A 9,037-nucleotide genomic window follows, 5' to 3' on the forward strand; every position below is an offset into this window, starting at 1 on the left:
AGGGGCGTGAGTCTGTACATGGATGAAGATGATTTTGATGAAGGCTAGGGGGGGAATCGGCCCCCACTTTCTCCCAGGGAGACAAAGGTGAAAACGGAACACAATAGCCACAACTGGTTCAGTCTGGTCCCAGAGCACCGGGTCTGGGCAACACAAAAACCCAAAACTGCTCCAGATGGCCTCGTCCACTCAGGGAGAAAAGAGGGCAATCAGGGGCCGGATTCACCAAAGTGTTCTTAAGAATTATCTTAAGGGCAGTGGTACTCGGAGCTCGGCAGAAAGGAAGCTTGTTTGACAGCTCTTCGTGCTGAAAAGGATCCCGTATCTCTCCGTAGAAAGCTCTTAGGAGCTCCAACCCACCAGGAAAGCTGTATAAACACCGGGTTGACGGGGCGGACTCCGGCGGGGGGGCGTCGGCGTCGTATGGGGGGGAGCTCCGGACCTCTGACCTCGCCACGATGAGCTACAAGCCGATCGCCCCCGTCCGGCTCCACGCACACCCCGCCAGGCTCCAGTGTGCCCTCCCCCTCCCTCCCCTCCTCCTCCAACTTCAGACCAGCCTTCAGTGACTTTGGCCCCCCCTCCATGGGCTTCGTACAGCCAGTGAAGGTGTCTCAGGGCTCCACCTACAGCGAGCTGCTGTCGGTCATTGAGGAGATGAGTCGTGAGATCCGGCCCACGTACGCAGGCAGCAAGAGCGCCATGGAGAGACTAAAGAGAGGTATCATCCATGCCAGGGCCCTGGTCAGGGAGTGTTTGGCCGAGACTGAGAGAAGCGCTCGCACATAACCCCTCCTGTGGATCCTGTCATCCCTCTCTCTCTCTCTCCCTCTTTCTCCCCCTCTCCCTGTGTGTAGGTGTCACAGCCTCTCGCCTCTTCTGTCCTCACCCAGAGCAACACCCCCCCCCCCCCCCACTACTGTTCCTTCCCCTCCTCACTTCCATACAGTCCCTCATACGGGAGGGGGTCTATTCAAAATGCATACAATTTACAACAATTTAACTGGGAGAAAATCTGTTGAGAAAATGTTTGCTAAGCATCTGAAAAACTTGTTTGCTCATGGGTGACTCAGGTGGAACCCTCTGGGAGCCAATCAGATGGCTATTATGATGCAAATGTTGTTCTTAAGAACACATTTTTTCTTAAGAACACTTTGTGAATCCGGGCCCAGGTCTTTATAATCATTTAAATGTTGTCTTAGCCAATGTCAAGCTTAAAGTAGAGAAACTGGTTCTATTGTGTAACAACAGGAAATCATCTTCTACAGTCTGCTGCAGACATTCAACCCAAGATGATGTTTGATTCTTAAATGTAGCTTATTACATATAATAATTTTCTCTCACATTCCACACTTTTTAAAGATGTAAACTCTTAAAACAAGAACAATTTGAAAAATATGGTTCAAAACATTTTTGGAGAAAGAATAATAAAGATTCATCACAACCCAAAAATCCTAAAATGTACAACCAAGCTTAAAATTAAGCACAGTACATCATACACAAGACAAAAAAAATAATACAAATAAATCCAAACGACCGACGCCTTCTTGATTCTTGCATCTTCAATCTCTTCCTAATCGGTCGTTGTCTGTCAGTGTCATTGAGGTTCAGGCAGTCGTCTGTCTCCTTCCATGTTGGACATGGTCTGGGGAGTGGTCTTTAGCACCATCGAAAAACATGATGCAGGCATTCACCAGCATCTTCACTAGTACAGGCGTGTTAAGTTAATGGATAAGTTTAATGTTTAATGTCCAAGTATTGTTGTCATGAATTGTATTAATTATTAAATGTTCTCTTTTGTTTCAGGTTAAGCCTGAACTATTTGGCTTGTTGAAACTAATGTAGGTCAGGTCGAGATATGTGACCACCACAAACTTTTCAAGAGGGGAGCCTATTGTCAACTGGCCCGGGGACTACAGCTGGAAATTAGCCAAGTATCCACTCAGCAAGATGTTGGCTTTAGTCACTAGTCGGCAGGTGTTGCGGACAATGTATTCAACAGAGGCTGCTGTAAATGCCTCAGGGCAACACATGACATCTCTGGCTATGATGGGCCACATCTGATCTGAATGAGATGGAGTACCTCACAGCCAGTGGCACATGCCAAGTGATGAACATCTGGGAGCTGCTTGAGCCAGTGTGGTCTGTCAATTGCAACAATCAGATTGGATACGAACAGTTGCAATTGTGTCTTGATGTTGCCCCAAATTAGACTTATTTGGAGTCTTCCAACACCAAGGGCATCTAAGTGGAAGTGATCGATTCTTGTCTGATGTAATGAGTTGCAGCTGATAGTTGAGAAGACAGGAGTAGTTTGGTAGCGGCCGTTATCTTCGAGAGCGCCCGCGTGACTGACACTAATGTCCAATCATCTTCTTCTTCTTCTCAGTTTGAATGGCGGTTTGCGACCAACTTGAGGCGCATTACCGCCACCTACCGGACTGTGTTTGGACGGTATATTTGACAGTGAAAACTTTAGCAGCTTGCCATGCGAATGAGACATCCTCGGCCCTCAGAACAGTTCGGACACCTGGTGTCTGAAATTCACACACCAGGTGTATAAGACTTCAATATGGCCACCCCCGAAAAAAAAAACTAAAGACGCCATATGTGATTGATTATTTCACCCAAATGATGATCTTCAGCCTATTCATAACTGCCAACAGATGACTAGTATGACTGTACCACAAATGGAAGAGAAAGAGAGAGCACATGCACGTGTTCAAAATGTAACCACGCGATACTTTGAGCGGCAGGTTATCATTCACGCTCTCTCTCACAGATCCAGTTGTAATGATGTAATGTGTCCACCAGCCAGGGTAAGATGCGGGTGAGTAAGCATTTCATAAAGACTTTATATATGGTGGGCAATAGTGAAATGTCACGCCAAGTGGAGGGATCATCTGGGACATTTTCTTTTTTTGGTATCCTATGGATGAGGGCCCCTTTCCACGAATCAGGTACCTTCTCATTGATCAGGCAGGCATTGAAGATATGTGTGAGTGTCTGTGTTGACGTGGGCCTGGTAGCTCTCAGCGTCTCATAGATGACCCAGTCAGATCCACTAGCCTTGTTATTGGGAAGAGAAGCTAGAACTGCATCTACCTCTTCTGTTGTGAAATCATGGGTATCTGGGAAATAGCCTGGCTCTATTTGGTCAATGGAGTTGTACCAAGGGGGCGTGGCCAGGGGAGTGGCAGCGCTTGGTACAGTTTGACACTTAGATTTATAATAGTTATACACATTGGCTGTATCACTAACAGTGGGCGGGGTTTCAGGAAAACAGCTGCTATTCAAAATGATATCTCCAATAATTCTTTACAAGACACATGGAGATTATTATTTCCTACAACAAAAGATTATTCTTACTTTTCCCAAAGTAAGAAGAGCTATTCAAGGATTGATTATATTTTTTTTTCAAAAAAAGCACTTAATAATTTATTAAAGGCGGAAATCCATAATATTGTAATTTCTGACCACTCCCCAGTGTCCTGCTTAATGATTCCGACAGAAAATAAACTAGCTGATAGAATTTGGAGAATGAATACAGCTCACCTCCAAGACCCTGAATTTATTATATATGTCAATGATAAAATAAATTGTTTTATAAGTACAAATGTGGAAGTAGAGGATGTAAACAAACCACCACCTGATATAATTTGGGAAGCGTTCAAGGCATATATTAGAGGAATGATAATCTCATATTCAGCAAGAAAGAAAAATGAATTGGACCTTAAAATCAAAGAAAAAGAACAAGCTATTGCCAGGTTGGAACAATCACAAAAAAAAACTTGAATCAAAGTCTAGAAGACGACTTAGCCAAAATCAAACAGGAATATGATGTATTGTTGTTGAAGAGAGTTAATAACTATAGGTCAAACTCTAACAAGCTGTATTATTCAACTTCAAACAAACCAGGTAAACATCTTGCAAACCTTACAAAGCGAATACAAAATAAATCTACTATCATTTTAAAAGATAAGGATACAAACGCTCTAATTAGGAATAATAGTTCAATTAGTAATATATTCAGAACCTTCTATGAAAATCTATATAAATCAGAAATAAAAGAACCAAATACATCCCCCTTTCTGGATTCCATACAATTAAAACAAATCTCAACAGATAAAAAAGAATTATTAAAGAAGAAAATAACAGAAGAGGAAATATTAGGAATTATAAAAACATTTTCATGTAAAAAAGGCCCCAGGGATGGATGGATTCCCTATAGAGTTCTACTCAGCCTTCTGGCATAGAATTGCTCCATTGTTCATGCAAATGATAAGCTATATGTCTCCTAAATCGGTTTTACCACAATCCATGTATCAAACAATTATTTCAGTTATATTAAAACCAGGAAAGTCTGGTGAGTCACCTTCAGACTATCGACCCATAAGCTTAATAAATTGTGACAATAAAATACTAACAAAAATCATAAGTAATAGAATTGCAACAGTTCTACCTGAGTTAGTCCACATTAATCAAACAGGGTTTATTAAAAATAGACATTTACAAACAAATACAAGAACCTGCTTTAATATTATACAGTACGCAAAAAGGCATAACATAGATCTATCAATAATGGCAGTAGATGCGGAAAAAGCCTTTGATAGAGTTGAATGGGCTTATTTATTTAAAGTATTAGAAGCATATAATTTCCCAGAGGAAATTATTAATTTGATAAAATTACTATATAAACATCCTAAAGCAAAAATATATACTAACAATACATTATCTGCAGAATTTACTTTAGAGAGGGGCACCAGACAAGGTTGCCCCCTATCTCCACTTCTTTTCGCTCTGGCAATAGAACCACTGGCAGAAAAAATTAGACAAGATCCCTATGTATCAGGCATAAGCGTGGGCAAAAATAACTTTAAGATAAATTTATTTGCGGATGATATTCTGTTATATTTAACGAACATAGATAAATCTATAGTCCCTTTGTTAAAAATATTCTCTGAATTCTCGGATATCTCAGGATATAAAATAAACATGGATAAAACTGAAATAATGGCAATTGGTAAACAAAAAAGAATAAACCCAGAATTACAATTACCATTTAAGTGGACAAAAAATATTAAATATTTAGGTTGCTTAATTAGTGACAAAAAAACTCAGATCTATAGAGAGAACTTTATTCCACTACTCAATAACATGAAAGAGACTTTAAGTAAATGGAAAAATCTTCCTATAAATCTGACAGGCAGAATAAACTTGTTTAGGATGGCATGGCTTCCTAAGTTTCTTTTTTTGTTTTCAATTATACCAATTACTCCACCCAAAAAGTACTTTAATATGGTATACTCAGCCATAACAGATTTTATATGGGCAGGGAAAACACACAGAATTAGAAGGAATATTTTACACCTTCCTATGTCAGAGGGGGGCTTTAACCTTCCAGACTTGGAGCTATACCAACTGGCCGCCCAGGGGTTCTATCTGAGGCATATAGTCCAACACACAGCAGAAGAACAATGGATCCACATTGAAGATTCAGGTGTACATCCCCAAAACCTCTTAACTCTTTTATTTTCAGAACATAAGACTAAGAAAAAAGGAAACTTTATTGTAAATAATATAGAAACGTCATGGAAAAAAATTAAGAGGATACTGGGAGAATCAATATCAATCCCAAAAAGTACTATTTTGTGGAATAATCCTTGGATAGCTCTTCAGAATGCTACAATAAATTGGTCTACATGGAGAACAAGGGGAATAGAAACTATAAACGACTTAGTAGGAGGGGATACCATTATTCCATGGCACGACTTCCAAAGTAAATATAAGTTGGCCAACGCTGAATATTTCAGATACATGCAGCTAAGAAGCTACATAAATCTAAATTTTAATTTAAAATCATTTGGGCAGCAGAGTACAATTGAGGATATCATATTTGATGGAGAAATTGATAAGAATTTGATAGGTAAAATTTATAGAACTCTACAGAAGTCCTATGTAGCTGAAAAACTGTTAGAAAGTAGGATTGAGATGTGGAATCGAGACCTAGGAAGAACAGATATAGGTTTAAAATGGAAAGAGTGTTGGAATACTACAAATGACATGACAGTTAATGAAAATCTACGTTTAATCCAATATAAAATAATGTATAGAGTCTACCACACGCGAGATAAAATCCATAAGCAGTGGCGGCTCCTGCCAAATCTCTCAGGGGGGGCAATTGTTGCGTTGATGGTTAAGGTGACACGTTCAAGGGTAAATTCACCTAAATCAGCGGGCTTAAATAAATTGACTCTCACAGCCATTGGTATTCAGTTATCACATCTTTTATTTTAGGTGCAGCAAATCCAGGATAAAGAGCAGTGGCACAGGGGCTGATAATGTGCAATGGATGGATAAAACTATTTACATACTACAAAATACAAAATATGGACGGCATACATACTGCTCACTTGTATTGAAATTTAGCTCGTCTCTCTTTCAAAGCAGCAAAACAATCAATGACCCTCTCATTAAAATCAGGCATCTTCCTGACTAGTTCCCTCTCCATTGAAAGCATGGCCAGTGCATTCAGGCGCTCCTGGCCCATTGTGTTTCGCAGGAAGTTCTTGATTCTCTTAAGGGTCGAGAAACACCTCTCAGCTTCAGCTGTTGTCATGGGAGTAGTAATTAGGATGTTCAACAGAGCTACAGTCTCAGAGAAAGTCTCCTGGAGGTTGTAACTGTGTAGAACCTGGTACAGTGCCAGTGCACCAGAGCAGCCCTTGAACTCAGCACTCTCATAGACAAGGGACAGCTCAGTCTTGAGCTTCACCTGGTTCAGCATGGGGTATGCCTTGACAGTGGTGTTCAGAGCCTCAACAGGGAATGCATGGCAGTGCTGTTGGAACATCTCTCCTTGGAGCAGCGTGGCACTCACAAGGTGGTTGGTGAAAGAAAACCTTTCTTTGGAGTGGGCCAGGATTGTGTCGCAGATCTGTCAAAAGTATGGGGTGTAAAAGAAAATGTGGAAATAAGCACTTTGGAAGTACAACACTGAATAAAGACTGCTACCATCCCATCCCTGAATGTAACTCTGATTGGTGGTGATTTTCCAACACTGTGTTTCAAAACTTGGACCTACCTCTTTAGACAGCCTCTGCTTCTCTTCTTCTCCCAAGACCCTCCTTGATGTTCTGGTTCCTGTGGCTTCTTGCTGCTGCTCTTGAGATGAGCTTTGGTCCCTGAAGGCAGACAGACCAACAGTGTTAAGATTTCAAATAAGAAAATGTAGCTGAACAATCTGCTGTCTTGTAGTTGTAATTGTATCAATGTACAAACTATATTTTTTGATCTTACCTTATGGCCTGCATGCTGCTTGTGAAGCTTTGGACGGCATGTTTTATGAAGACTGCGTCAATGTCCTTCTTCTGCAGCCTCTGGTACAGCATGTCAATGTGAGGCATGATACCGTGGAAGAGATGCAGGAAAAACCGGAAGTTCTCATCCTCCAGCATCCTCACAAAGCCAGATGCCTCCTGCACTGTGGTGTTATCAAAGGAGCTGGTCCTGATGGTTTCGAAACACTCTGAGGTCATCCAGGTTCTCGTATACAGTGTTCACGATTCTGCTGTTGAAATTCCATCTTGTGGACGAGGCTCTTGGCAGCCTTCTTGCAACAACCTCGTCGAGGATGCTCGTGCGTTTAGGCGACCGGGAAAAAAAAGTGGCAATACCACTCAAATCCGAAAAAAAAACTCTCACTGCGGGGATGTTAGAAGTGGCTTGCTGCATAATCAAGTTCAATTGGTGTGCGTAACAGTGGACATAATGGGCATTTCCATAATGTTCACGCACCTTCTGCTGAACACCAGCTCTCTCGCCCCTCATCACACTGGCCCCGTCATACGCTTGAGCGACAAGTTTACCTTGAATGAATGAATGAATGAATGAATATTTTATTTTCGAACATGATTTAAATAATAAAAGAACAAATAACTAATATGTTATAACACTTTACAGTCCTATTATATTATAATCCAATTAATTAATAATAATGTAACGAACGAGGAACTGGTAGTGTAGCTCGCCCCATGCGGGAGTCGAACCCCGATCTCCCGCATAACCGCCGGCCTCGGCTCGCTAACCACAACACCAAGGGAGGAGCTGTTAACAGGCCCCGTACGGGAACGCTACACTAATAATAATTATTTCAGTATCATCAGTAGTAATACTTTTTCATTCTTAATATTGAAACAACACAAAATAAATAAATAAACATAATTTTCCATTCTTAATACTGAAACAACCGGGAGGGGGCGACATTACCTTTCTCTTCTTCAGTGAAAAGGCTGCCAAGTCTCTCCAGCAGTACAGTAGCGATCGAGTCGGCCGTTGCATTCAAGATGGGGATGAATTCAAAAAAACGTTCTTGGACAGCATGGTTCCTGTCTATGTATCTCAGCACAAGCACCAACTGAGTCTGTGTAGAAACATCCGTGGTCTCATCTGCTTGGATTGCTACGAATCTGGCTAACTTCACTTCCTCCATAATCCGTTCCCTGATGACTGACAGCATACAATCCAACAGCTCGTTCTGCACAGTCTTTGACGTTCCCTTGAAGACTGTTGCTGTTTTCAAGTGTTCCTCAAACACTTCATCCATCGATGCCACCAAGTCCACCAGTCCACGAAAAATCCCTGGGTTGCCGGAACCCGAGTCATTTTCATTTTCCCCCCGCAAAGCTACCTCGAACACCCCACAAAACTTCACACACTCAATCAGACGGGAGAGAATATGTCGGTTTTTGTTCACCTCGTCGTTGTGACGACGCACAGTGACCCTGTAGCTCTCATCCAACTGTGTGGCAATGTCGACCCTCCCGAATGCTTGAAGCTTCATGCAACTAGCCATGTGTAGCTTTGACAGGTCATGTTTTTTTGCCTTTTCAGACAAATGGTGCATGTCTGTGACACCTGTACTTGTCCATGCGTCCGCACTCGGATGGAATAACATGCAGGGAAAGCAGAACAACGCATTTGTTACCTCACATCCCGCTAGCCATGTTTTCTTCTCATACCAACCCCTCGTAAATCC

At 41.6% G+C, this 9,037-nt stretch overlaps 1 pseudogene across 1 annotated transcript; it reads left to right on the forward strand.

Annotated features, from left to right (window-relative positions):
* The first annotated feature begins 458 nt into the window (after nucleotides 1-458).
* LOC308164749 (cyclin-dependent kinase 2-associated protein 2-like) lies at nucleotides 459-1,076 on the forward strand (annotated as a pseudogene). Its single transcript has one exon. The product of its transcript is annotated as a cyclin-dependent kinase 2-associated protein 2-like (transcript).
* Nucleotides 1,077-9,037: the final 7,961 nt, after the last annotated feature.

This window comes from Nansenia antarctica, assembly GCF_963989245.1.
Source record: "Nansenia antarctica genome assembly, chromosome: 9".
In the NCBI taxonomy this organism is placed as follows: domain Eukaryota; kingdom Metazoa; phylum Chordata; class Actinopteri; order Argentiniformes; family Microstomatidae; genus Nansenia; species Nansenia antarctica.